This window comes from Adiantum capillus-veneris, chromosome 2 (assembly GCF_014529385.1).
Source record: "Adiantum capillus-veneris isolate H3 chromosome 2, ASM1452938v2, whole genome shotgun sequence".
Lineage (NCBI taxonomy): Eukaryota > Viridiplantae > Streptophyta > Polypodiopsida > Polypodiales > Pteridaceae > Adiantum > Adiantum capillus-veneris.
The window spans coordinates 26311036-26325110 of NC_140932.1; the positions used below are offsets into that span (position 1 = coordinate 26311036).

At 40.8% G+C, this 14075-nt stretch overlaps 1 long non-coding RNA gene across 1 annotated transcript; it reads right to left on the bottom strand.

The window, feature by feature from the left end:
* Positions 1-5682: 5682 nt before the first annotated feature.
* On the bottom strand, positions 5683-9345 carry LOC147462538 (uncharacterized). Its single transcript, XR_015189982.1, has 3 exons — positions 8055-9345; positions 6299-6431; positions 5683-6224 (listed from the first exon to the last, which is right to left on the bottom strand). It is a non-coding gene; the product is annotated as an uncharacterized LOC147462538 (long non-coding RNA).
* Between the last annotated feature and the right edge of the window lie 4730 nt (positions 9346-14075).

The following is a 14075-nucleotide window of genomic DNA, read 5'->3' on the forward strand; positions in this document are numbered from 1 at the left end:
AAGGAATTTTTTTGTACAATTCCTATACCATTTGCAGTAAACATGGCCTCTCTCTCTCTCTCTCTCTCTCTCTCTCTCTCTCTCTCTTTATCGAGGTTCTCTCGTTTTGGACTTTAGCCTTCATATCGCAGTTTTTGCCATTGTAAAGGGCACTCGCTCTGCCATTATAGAATACATATAGATGCATCACATTTCTACAATGGATTGAGAGAGAGGACACCTACTCAAATTGCTACTCTTCTAATAAGAGGCCTAGTGCTAGAGGATCTTTTAATAGAGCCTTTTCATCCTCTAGATGGTTAACCATTTCTGTCATTGGAGTGGTTTTGGGACATACAAGTGATAGTCAAAACAATTTGGCAATCATTCTTGATGTAAGCATGAAGACCTTAGTAAAATTCATAGCAAAGATTAACAAGGTTGTGTGTGTGTGTGTGTGTGTGTGTGTGTGTGTGTGTGTGTGTGTGAGAGAGAGAGAGAGAGAGAGAGAGAGAGAGAGAGAGAGAGATTTTATAGAGAGAGAGAGAGATTTTATCGTCTTCGAAAAGCCTAACTCGGCCACTGCCCAGATTTAGATGATGTACACGATTGCAATTGTAAAACCATGTTTCAGCACATCTATTTGAACTCAAAATCCGTACATGAACAAAATGGGAAGTTTGCTCCCAAATACAGACGAGAAATGTGCAACTACACATCCCCATGCACAACTCTGGAATACCATCTCTCTCCATGAAATATACAAGAATACTAAGGAAACATCCACAAACACTTTGACTTGTGGACTTTATCCAATTGAATCTTTTGATCATTTTATCATGTTTTGACATAATCTAAATTTGAGGAGAAATGAGTCCCTCGAGGTAGGCATTCTTGAGCATCACCATGTATGGCACATGAGCATATCTGGTGATAACTCCCACTCAATTACCAGATTTTGATATCCCCTTTTAGCTTCTGCACTACTCAAGTTGAGCAGAGGATCCAAGCTAGCTACCATCCTCAGATACAGACCGACAATAGGGCTTTCTACGGTTGTTTCTCTCTCTCCCTAAGTATCATGTGAGTGAGTCTCTCTCTACAAGGGAAGTTGGCATGAATGAGGTTATGCTCTGAGTTAGCTTCTTGACCACCACCCATGAGGTGTATATTCTGTTTGTAGAAATACGTGCCAAAGACGAAATAGTGCTCCATGTGCAAGGACTTGTTCTTCTCCTCCTCCTCCAAGTTTATGGCTATGGCAAGGCAGAGAGAGCCCTATGCTCCAACATAGACCTTCCTCATATTCTCCAAGCTTTACAGAGCTGCTTTCTAGCCTTCCTGCCTTGTCGTCCACTCTTATAGCAGCCGTCCTCAAGGCTTTCAACCTTCATCTAAAAACCCCAGCTACCCAAGAGCAAAAAACTCAAATTTTGCACAAATCAACCAACTAGATCGCTTGGCATGAGCAGCATTTGTCGCCATAGCCAACATACAAGCTCAATTACTAAAACCCCTTTCTAACACAATAGCCCCGCACATCTTCAAGAAAAAATAAAATGCATGCAAAAATGCGATAAAAAGAAAGGTTCAAAGGGCCCAAGAAAGGTGCTATGGTGTGGCAATCATCATAGCGTCAAAAGAGCCCTATTCACAAAAGGACGCTCTGTCCAGCTTTAGCCCCAGATCGCATATGCAGAAATCATGAGCAACATGAATCTGCTCTTAAGGAACATGAGTTACCTCAAAAAGGAGGGTTACATTTCTGGACAAGCTTGTCCATGACTGTATTATGTTTGATCATTGTTGTAGATGATTGTACACTACCTTCAAAAAGTTGGTCTCCTCCTTGTCGAACATGCACGCAGTTCTTCGTCCAAATGTAGATTCAAGCTTCTCTAAATCAAACAAACTTTCCATCAATTTCTAGCTTTCCCCGTCCTTCGCATAGGCAAATTTCACCTTCTTTTGAGTGTTGGGGTCAACAAATGGCTTAACAACTTGTACAAAACTTCACCTTCTCAATTTTTGCTTTCAGACACCTTGTTAAATGTAGAAATCATCAAGTAAACATCGTTGATTGAGCACGTATAGTGAGGACATTATAGAAGTAACCACAACAAATTTTCAATAACATTATAAATTAATGACAAGAGAACCCCTATCTCATCAAAGAACCAGGAAAACCACAACAAAATATATATATGAGCCCATCGGGCGAAAATAACGGCAGAATGTAGATAAAGAGGGAGGTAAGACAACAAAGTCTGAGCAGGAAAACCTTGGATCCATGGATAACTTGATACTGACAAGAGAAAGTCCATGAAAATAGAACTTACATTCCAAAACATTTCGAATACTTTAGGACGATAGTACAGAATTGCATACATAAGCCTCTCGGGGTACTGATTTTAAAGAACATATGTTGTCTCTCGAGTTGTCTTCAATGGAATCATGGACATGTTTCAGCCCTCAAAGTCCATGAGCCAATACCATTTTTTCTTGGTCTCGAGGTACATCAAATACCATTTTTGCCCGTCCAGTTCACTGAGGCGCTCACTAAATGTTGAGCACGCATAGCAAACTCGTCCCAAGAAGCCTCACGCCTGCACGTTTCTAGCTTTGAGCGGCATCCCATCACGCATTGAATGCACAACAACACAGAGCTGAGAGAAGACACCCGTTCCTGGCTTTGACCGCACTCCCATGAGACATTGAATGCGCAATAAGCCCCAGAACAAAGAGTACGCCAGCGACAGCAAATCGAGCCATGCCACGTGTAAACAAAGCATACTCTTCATGTCGTGTGGGTGTGTACAATAGCAATCATGCTAGGGGCTATAGCTCCTGCTGAACTACGCGACAAACCAGGCCTTCCCCATCACCCGCATGAGCATTCATGGCGCCTTGCTTTGCAAAAATGGCGCCCGCCTTCACGCTCGCGATGCAAACTCGAACCTGGCCCAAAAAGGACACATGAGGTAGTTGAGCCCTAACTTTAGGAGCCCTCAAAGACACGTGGCAACCATCTAGCCCTCGGAAATGAACGACTCATAACATGCACGATTTCTCCACCAGGACCCTATGGCCTTTTGCAGGCCAAAAATTATTATGTTCAAACTTCAAATCATTTATTGCATCCTTTCCAAAATAAAGTAAATGTAGCATTGAGAAAGATCATCTTAAAGGATTTCTCTTCAATGCTCTTCAAAGCTTTCAAGACTCCTTTGAGGAACACTTGTCAAACACCAAAAATTGGATGGTCTTCATCCATATGGATCCTAAGGCCTTTAGAAGCCAAAACGGGAGGGAGCAACTTGCCCATTTCTAATGGCACCCTTTTGAGGTGTGGTTAGTCGAGGAGAGAGGGGTAATCCATAACCATTACCCCCCCTTTCGTGTGAGCTTCACCTTAAAGAAATGGAAAATTTAACATTGTCTGGCGACTCTGCGTCTGCCTGCACGCTCGCACCCTCCCACTCTGTGCGCTTGGTGATGGACAGCTTCAGCTGCTGCACATGGGTTGGGGGCCCATAGGTGAGTGGTCTTGAGGTTTGTCACTGTGCCTGCATAGGGTTTCGAAAGGTCTGCAGTTTCGAAAACTACCAAGATGGGGATGGCAAGGCTTTGGAGCAGGGGAGTGCCGGGGATGGTGCTCTCGGCTGCTCCTGCCTGTCTTGGTGGTGTGGGGAGGGTCAATAGAAGGCTATTTTTGGTTGAAGGGTTGGGCGGCTGCCTGCCCCCTTGGTGGGGTGAAATCGCTCGCCTGGGCAGATCGAGGTTGGACTTGGAGGGGTGTGTGTTCTACTACTGGGAAAACTAGTGTTGTTCTACGGCATGGACTATGCTGCAATGTTCTCTGGGTTGGCAATGGATCTCGCTGGAGCTTGGCCCTCCACAATGGCCTGAGGTTGATGTGGCAATGGATCTCCCTGGAGCTTGGCCCTCCACAATGGCCTGATGATTATGTTGTGGATGCGGTGGTTCTTATTGGTGGTTCGGGGAATTTCCTTGACTGTGGCAGGCTCTCGAAGATGGTGGCACCCTGAACGACCGGCTTCGGTGATGGGGACTGCTGGGCCTCGCCCTATCGGATATATTTTCTGGTATGCGGCTATATGTTCTTTGGGTGGTTTCTTTTCTAGGGTTGGCCTCCCCTGTTCTTGCCAGATTATCAGTTTTTGTTTATGGGATTTTGTGGATCTTGGTATTGGTTGTTGGTTGGTGGATGCCTTGGCTCGAGGTGGAGCAGGGCTTTTTCATGTACTTTTTTGGTTTCCATAATATATTTTCCCACTCACATATTGTACATATTGTGAGTTTTGCCCAAAAATAAATAAAAATGGAAAACTTCAAGTGATATTTGACATTTAAGGCATTTTTAGGAAAGACATTGAGCTTAAGTTACAAGAACTTTGAAACCGTTGAAGGAGGTTTGATGAGTTATACTTTTAATTTAAATCTTTTAAAGCAATTGGGATATTTGTATTAAGAGAAAACAAGAAAGATGCATTTTTTCACCGTCGAAAACTTGTTTTGCAAGTGTGATGCATTTTTCCACCATCGAAAACTTGTTTTGCAAGTGTATCCACTCGTTGAATTCGCACACACACCTGCACGTGTGCACACACAAATAGACACTCTTGCACACTAATTGGTTGTCTATGGAGGGGTCATCTCATGTGCATGGTGCACAAGTTGGAAGGCTCGAAGTTATAGTCGGATGTGGTGGGTGGGGCTCACTATGCAATCTGAACGCCCAAGTTAGTGGCACATGCTCTCATTGGGTGGGCCCCCAGAAAAGATGGCAATCAGGGCAGTGAGAATCCAACTTAAGACACCCTAGTTACACAATGGTAGTATCTTGGTCTGTGCTCTAAATTTTATAATTGAAAAAGGAAATTCCCTTATAATAGCATCGGATCAAAATTTTCAAGGCCAAAATATTGACATTGTAGGGTACTAAACTCTTAAGGAAAGAATACAAGCTACAAATTTACTATCTTTGGAAGATGTGTATTTTGTTATGAAATAGATACCTAGCTTTTAGGGTTTAAAAACCAAAAGTCTTCCATCCCCAAAGTTTCTATTGTAGGACAAAGTTCTACTAATAATGTCACTAAGGCCAAACCAAAGATGTTGAAGGGAGTACATTGTTGCTCCTTGTGAATCCTTGGGATGGCCTCAACATTGGGATGGCCTCAACACTATATCACACGGGGTCTTGAATGATGTCTGAGAGTGTTACCATATATGAGGAAGTGATGTGTGTGGACACACTTAGGACTGTTGGGATATTTTTTCGCTCACTAGAAGGTTTTTTCCCACGTGCATTGTATATACGTCCATCATTCTAGGGTTAACTTATCTTTCCATCATGCACTAAGCAATACACACTCTGTTATACGTCTTGAGTCTCTTCATCTTCTCCAAGCTATGTGTTTCCTTGCAACCCTAATTCTGCTACAAACGAAAGTCGTGGCGTCCCTGCAAAATACATAAAATAACACGCTACAGATAATAAATCAATAGATCTCCATACTTGCACAATCATGTACGCGTAAACGCCATAGCAAATCTGACAGAGAGCGAGACAGAGTAAGCGAGCACGTGCAGGCGCACCTCCTAGAGTGGAGTGCTACGCCGACAGGGCTAGAGATATGAGGGGAGAGTAGAGAAGAAGTACACAGACAGTGGGTGCAATCTCCCCCCGTGCAAGAGTGACCATTTCCCTCTTGCACGTATGTCATTTATAGATTTCTCAATAGTCAAATTGAGTACAAATTGGCCGGCTGGTCATAAATGGCCAAAGCTCATAAAAGAGCACTTGAATAATAAAATGTACAATATATATAATTTCATTCGCATAGGCCTAGCTCGGTCCAATCTTTTCCACCTATCAGCTGTAAAAATAGTAAAATATCAATTCCATAACATACCTCTCTGTTGGAAAGCAATTGTCCTCAGTTGCGAAGATAAAAATCTGCAAACAATACTTGTCAAAAATAATGATTAGAAATCTGTATTAAAAAAAAAGCATATAGTAAAAAATAGTGAAACTAAACAACATTGCATATGCTTGCTGTCATCCACATACTACCTATTTTAGTGTCCCATACCACTAGAATAAGCAGAATATGTCATACCCCTGATGAATCGGAATATCATTGGTCACGCTCATCATTCAATAATCAATTCTCATCAATCTCAAGTTCACTTTCATAAACCAATTCCAATCCAAACATCTGCCAACATATACCCGTTTCAAATCCAAAATCCAAATAACCAAATCCAAAATCCCTGGGTAACAAAATCATACCAATTACAGTGGTGGCCAGCCACTACAGCATGATTTTGTGATCGGTGTTGTCTCAATCACCGGTGAATCTACACCAATAAGACGCGCTGCCTAAATCGGCAAATCTACACTAATGCTGTCTAAATCGACGAATCTGCATTTGGTAAACAAAATTATGAATCTACAGTTTGTTAGTGTGCTGTCTAAATCGACGAATCTACACTAGGATGAGCATTGACACACTACCTAAATCGGCAAATCTGTGTGCCTGTGACCAATGGACTAGACATGGCATAAAAAGTGGAAAAAAATGACCTATTTATGAAATTGGAATAGATTGGAATGTGGAAGCATGTACCAAATGTTAACGATCATCGCACATCAACTGAGCTCATGTAAGTAGTGGTATAACAAGTCATCTCAGGAAGAGTCCAATCAAAGAAAGTAGAACCCATGACATTAGAAACAATGGATTTTGCAACATAATGTAAACAAGTAAGGAAGCATCTGAAAAAATTATTGCCTGTTGCAAAGGTGCTAGGGTATTTGTAGGGGCGTGAGAATATTTGCAAAAAGACTCACTTTAAAGAAATCAAATATAATAAGTATTAATCTATCAAACCACTATTAAACTAGAGGGATTCGCGCATAAGGAGATGTGGTGAAGGATGAGGGAATTTGGAGGGGCCAAGATAAGAGAAGAGATGGGATAAGCACTCGTGTTGAATTAGATAATGTTACTTTTAGGTCTAAAGATACATAGAGAGATTTTACTTATCAGGGATAATTGTAATGATGTTTCAAGAGGGGTATTATCAGAATGCATTAAGCAATGTCATACCTGGGGAGAACAGTGTATGTAGATGGATCTGCAAAACTTTTCTCAAAAACAAAGCATTGAAATTCAACTTTGTGTTAAAGGCGGAATATATGGAGTCGATTGTAAAACGGATAATTCGGGAGAGAATTTGTACAAGAATGGGAACAATCATAGTGAGAGACATACAGAGAACATGCCATGTTAACAGTGAGAAGTCGACATGAATGTGTGATATATCTGTTTATCATTGGCATGAAAAGTGGAAATATAATGTACAAAGAGTGTGTGTAATTTAAAATCTAGGTAGACCCATTTGAAAAGAACGCTAAATAAACATAGAACACAATTGTGAACATTTTAATAGCAATAGCAAGAACTTATCGAGTGTATGAGTAGTTGCAAGGCAACTTGTACTCAAACGGTTTTGAAGCACTTAATTTTGGTTGACAGTTTCATCGAAAAACAACTTTCCAACTCAATGACCATGTTCAACTAGAATGAACAAAATTCTCGGAATAAGCTGCAATTTTGAGGGTGGTATGACACTAGCATCCAAATTATATATAAGCCCTACCTGTTGTATTGTTCAAGTATCAGGTAGTTGTGTGTTCTCTAATGTATTTTATTATCATTAATAATATATATATATATATATATATATATATATATATATATATATATATATATATATATATATATATATATATATATTATACATTGCATAATTGTGAAAAATATAACATGATTGACGTCAATTATCAAAAAATAACAGTAAGGGATGGCGGGGGGTTGTGAAAAGAAAAAGAAATGAAATGAAATATTATAGTAGCCGTCTTTAAAATGCAAAAATAACCTATGAAAACAAGGTGAGACAATACTTATGGATCTAATACAATACTTATGGATCTAATACAATGTCTAAGTACAAAAACAAAATGAAGTAAAGTGAAAGATTACATTGAAAGCCTAAAAACGCATCACTAACGTTATCGTCAATGCCCGAGGATGTCTGACTGCCGGCCTAGTCGGAAGAAAGATTGCAACCATCGCTGAAGAGCGTCGTCACTGTCCGCCTCTGTAATTGGCCTTACTGAGAGGGGGGAGGGAGAGAGAGCTGGTAGTTTGGAGCTGTTGTAGAGAGAGAGAGAGAGAGAGAGAGAGAGAGAGAAAGAGAAAGATTGAGAGCTTAGAGATAAGTAAATTCACAATGAGCAGATGGCATAGCCAAAGCCTGGGCTGCTACCATGAGGGGCATCGAGGGCTCCTGAATCGTGCTGAAGTGAAGCGAGGACTACGAACAACATCGTCTCAATAAAGAAGAATGGGGAGCTTCTTGTGCTTTGCTGGTAGCTGCATAATTCTCTTCTGTCATGGCCTTGGATGTGGTAGCCGCTCTGTTGCTCTTACTTACTTTGGCGCTTCTACTCAAGGCTCTGCGTTTGTGAGTATTGGGGCCTTTGCTCATGTTGAAATGCGTGAGAGTGCAAGGCATCAGGGGTCCCCCCTTATTGCTCCCTCTTTGGTAACCTTTGCGAGTTCTTTGCCCTCATGACTGCCGTTGCTTGAGCCTCTCCATTGCAGCACATCACCCATGATATTGTTTCTCAAGTCCTCTCTCATTATTCCTTATGGTCTGAGCAGTATGGAAAACCATTTGTCTTTTGACTGGGTTGAAAATCTAGGCTCTCTAACTGTTGATGATCCTGAGGTTTGCAAAGAAGTACTATCTATGACGCCTACGCACTATCCAAAACCGAACATTCCAATTCAGCTGCAGGTCCTACTTGCACTCTAGAAGGAGAGAAGTGGGTACAACACAGAAAAATAGTGACCCCTGCTTTTGTTTCGGAGAAATTGAAGGGAATGGTTCTGACAATTGCGAACTTGGCAAGTGTCATGCTGGAGTAATGGAAGTTAGAGTCTGAAAATTCTCCATGCAAGGAGATCAATTTTGCTCATGAAGAGTTCCATGCTCTGACAGTGGATATCACTGCTCATTTTGCATTTGGTAGTAGCTATGAGAAGGAAGCGTTTCTGCTACAATACAAGCAACAAGCTTTGAGATGCTCTTCACCTAGGATATTGTCTCAACAAGTTCTGGCCTTCCCCGTGTTGCACTAGCGATAGATAGAGAGAGACAAGACTGGGATTGGGTGTGTGTACGCCTTGTGTAGTAAACAAGAGAGAGAGAGAGAGAGAGAGAGAGAGAGAGAGAGAGTTGCATGCACCTAACATGGGGTGGAGAAAAAGTGTGCGGAAAACTGCGCAAAAGAGAGACAGGTTGTCTATAACGTTCTGGACGCTCAAGCAAAGTGAAGTAGGCGGGTGACGGCATGACATGTGTGTGTGTTGTGAGTTGGCAAAGAGGCAGATGTGTGTGTGTGTGCCGATAGCAGACAGAGAGAGTTTAGTGGGTGATCAAATGGGTGGCCCGTTGGTTGGGTGCAGGATGTGCATGCAAAGTTGGTGGGTAGCCCACCGTTCTGCGTAATTGGTTGGCGGCTCTGGTTGGGTGCGACGCCACTGGGTGGGTGATGCCATGCAGGCAACTGTGTGAGAGAGAGAGAGAGAGAGAGAGAGAGAGAGAGTTTTCTCCACCTTACGAGAGGAAAGAAGAAAAAAAGAAAAAGGGGTGGAAATTGAGAGAGAGAGAGAGAGAGAGAGAGAGAGAGAGAGAGAGAGAAATCCCTATACGTAACTCTGCATGCATAAAGAGAGAGTGTGTCGACGTCACTGACGCATCCAATGGGGTGGCGAAAGAGACCTCCATTTTCCAGGGTGGTGCTAGCGACACCATGGCGCGAGGACCTGCTGCGACAGAGGAGGAAACTAATGAGCAACTCTGTTTCGAGCTCTATCCTAGCTCCAACAAATGTATTATTATTATTTTTTCTTATATATATATATATATATATTTTTTAGAGAGATTTCCCACTACAAGCTCATGTCTCTTTGAAATTGAGCCATAGTTTGTCGCCCTCAACAAGTTTTATCACACGTTTTGTTTTTGTTCTTGGGGTTCTTTGCTTCGTCACAAGAAGAAATGAGAAATAGATATGTACGTAGGTTTATACATCATCGTTCCATTTAGATTCACACGCAATCTCCTTTACCCTATGATCGTAAAACATCAAACTCTTCTTCTTCTTGTTCTGCTGCTTCTTCTTCTTCTTCGTCGTCGTGTACTAAACACATCCCCAATCAAATGAAGAATTTCTCTTAATCAACTATGCACACTAGCTATGTCGATATTATTAGTAGTATTATTAAGAGTGCTAAACATTATGTTGGCAATGTTCAAGCTTTTTCGTAGTATATAAAATTAATGAAAAATTAATGTACGATTGAGGTCTTCACAGATTTTGCCACAACAAAGAGAGACAAAACGATAAAATTAAATGAAATGGAAAAGAATTGTGTAGCTGTACTTATCTCTAGTGTAGGATCAAAAAGATCTAAATTTGCTTTCTGAATGGTCAAATTGAGTACGAATTGGCCGGCTGGTCATAAATGGCCAAAGCTCATAAAAGAGCACTTGAATAATAAAATGTACAATATATATATTTCCATTCGCATAGGCCTAGCTCGGTCCAGCCTTTTCCACATGTCCGCTGTAAAAATAGTAAAATATCAAATTCCATAACACATTCCAACAACGAGGATCAGAGCACGTTGCGTCCTCTCGGGCATAGTCGTCAGCATCGCCAGCACCAGCCTACTCACTTTCTCCAATTTGGGTGAGCTTTGGTGAGCGTCAGTAGGTTAACAAATACTTTGGGCGAACGTAAAGCTGGGTTTGCTCAAATTTTTGATTCGGGCTCATTTCGGCCTCCGTTTCTACTACATGCAGTATTGCACAAGCAATTTCGTCCTTTTGTGTGTAATTCTATCAATGCAAATTTCTACATAACAAGTCCTTTACATTGCTCTTTGGGTTGTGCTATAACGCAGTGTTGGTCTTACTTCGTTTTTCCTCTTTCTGGGTAGTTTTCAAATCAGGTGCAATCACTCGCCATGGATGGCAACAACATAGATGTTTTCAAGATGTTTGCTACTGAGGATAAATTGGATGGGGATAACTATCCAATGTGGGCTTATATGATGACACATGTTCTTTGTCAAAGGGAATTTGGAATGTTGTGCAAGGCATTGATGTATGTCCGCCTTTTGTTAATACAAGCTTTGTTGAGAATGTTGCAGGTTCTGGTGGCAGGTCTGCTGCTGCTAGAGTTGTTTTCCCTACAGTTGAGCAGTCTTGATGAGATGTTAGAGATGCGTAAGCTCATGCATTGATTGCATTATCTGTGAAGTGCACTATTACTCCTCACATTCGCTCAGCTAAATCAACAAAACAGACTTGGGATTCTCTAGTTGGTCTTTATGCAAGTTGCAATGAGGCTAAAATTGCATTGCTACATAAAGAGCTCGAGTCAAAGATTATGCATGAGGAAGATGACATGAGACACTTTCCTTGCTGGTACCAAGGAAATTAATGAGCAACCCATTTCTGTAGGTGAAGTCATTTCTGACAGTCCACTTGTGTAGATTGTTCTTGATGCATTATCAAATTCTTAAAGACTTTTGCTAGTACTTGGAGACTTATGACCCAAGGAAACCCTCAAGATGTCAAGTTTGATGCATTATGAACATTGTTGCTGCAAGATTCACTTTCAAGAAAGAACAGGGCTAAACAACATGCAATTGAACAGGCTTTTGTTGCTACTCAAAGAAAAGGTGGTAATAGAAATGTATCTATTTCTCATGGTTTTTCAACGAGTGAAAACTCACATGTTCCTAATGCTTCTCCTGGAAACACTTGGTCTAAGAATTTTGGTGAAAAGGGCAAGAAGAAGATGCATTGCCATTATTGCAAAGCTAATGATCACTTGGGTAAAGCGGTACCCCAAGTTGAAGGCAAAAGAGGCCAAGAAGAAAGAGACATGTAGATGCAGAGTGGGCATTTAGTACATGGTGTACTTATGATCGTTCTATCAACGATGCATGTATGTCAGTTGCTGCAGACTTGCATGTGTGGTACTTTGGTAGTGGTAATACAAAGCACATTACTTCACATCGTGACTTGTTTACCTCTTTCGAGGCTATCTCTCATGGGAATACAATCACTTGTGCCAACAATGCCTTTTATCAAGTCAAGGGAGTTGAAAAGATTGTGCTAACTGCTATGAATGGCAGTTCTTTCACCCTTGTTGATGCATTTTATGTACCAAGGATCAAAAAGAGCCTTTTGTCTATATCTGCACTTCTGAGACTTGGTCTTGTTGTCAAATTTGTGGATGATAGATATACAGTTTACGATCGAGTAAAATAAGTTGCATTTGTTATTTTGTGTCGTGGGCTATATAAGCTCACTTTGTATGATAAGTGTGGGTAAAATTTTGCAAATGCAGTTGTGGATTTGAAGGTTGTTTTAGATACAAAACTTTGGCATTCACATTTTGGGCATCTAAATGTTGTCAGTTTGTTGCGTTTGCAAAAATCTAATATGATTGCTTCTTTGTCGCCTCATGAAGCACCTTTTAAGCATGTTCATGAAGGTTGTATTCTAGGTAAGATGTAACGTTCGAAGTTTCCAAAGGATGGTTTAGTAAGGGCTACATGCAGGCTGCAACTTTTGCATAGTGATGTTTGTGGGCCTGTGTAAACTCCATCCTTAAGCAATTACCTTTACTTTGTGACTTTCATTGATAATTACTCTAGGCATGCATGGGTGTATCCACTTAAAGCTAAATTTGAAGTGTTCATATGCTTCAAGAAATTTTTGGCTATGGCTGAAAGTGTCTCTAAATGTACTATGAGTACCCTCCGTTTAGATTGAAGGGGGGAGAATATGTCTCATGAATTTAATGTATTTTTGGCTAATCGTAGGATAAAACTCCAATTTGTAGTGCTTATGTAGCACAGCCTCGCGATTTTGTTAAGAAAGGACAAGAAGATAAAGTATGAAAATGTAAGAAAGCTTTGTATGGATTGAAGCAGTCTTCTCATTCTTTGTATGAGAAAGCAACACTCATTTATCCAAACGAGGTTTTCGTAACAGTCCAATTGAAACCACTTTGTATGTTAAGCATGAGAGTGATGTGTTTCTTATCGTTGTTTTATATGTAGATGATTTGTTGATTATTGGTCTGAATGTGACACACATTGCTGAATTCAAGGCTGATTTGAATGCTACTTTCAAGATGAAAGACTTGGGGCTTTTGCATCATTTTTTGGGCATACAGTTTAAGAAATGAGATTATGGTATTTCCTTGTTTCAAATAAGCTACATAGAGACATTATTATGTAATTTTTGACTTGTCAATTAGGAGTGCAAACGTATTGCTACTCCAATGGAGATAGGTTTGAATTGAGTATTCATGATGCTGGTGATTCTGCCGATGTCACTCTTTATCAAATTGATATTGGATGCCTTATTTATGTATGTAATACGAGGCCAGATATTCAGTTTGTAATCTCACAGGTTCGCAGATTTATGCGTAGCCAAGGGTCTAAACATTGGCAAGCTGTCAAAAGGATTTTTTGCTACTTGAGTGGCACTTTATATCTTGGCATGTCTTATCCCAAGGGGGGATCATTGCCACCAGATTTACATGCTTTCTCAAACTCAAATTGGGTTGGTTGTTATGACACATGAGTGTCCACAAGTCGTTTTTGTTTCATGCTTGGCAGTTTATGCATATCATGGTTGATCAAGAAGCAACCTATTATGGTGGCTACTTCTAGTTGTGAAGTTGGGTACAGGGTAGTCTTCACAACTATGGTTGAGTGTGTATGGCAGTTGCAAGAAACCCAATTTTTCATGCTCGCACAAAGCACATTGAGGTGCATTATCACTATGTTAGAGAGAGACTCTTAGCAGGAGAGATCAGCTTGGGCTTATGTGCCAACATTGGACAACCTTGCAGGTCTGTTTACAAAGGCATTTCCTCGTAAGAAGTTTGAATCTTTTTGCAAAGC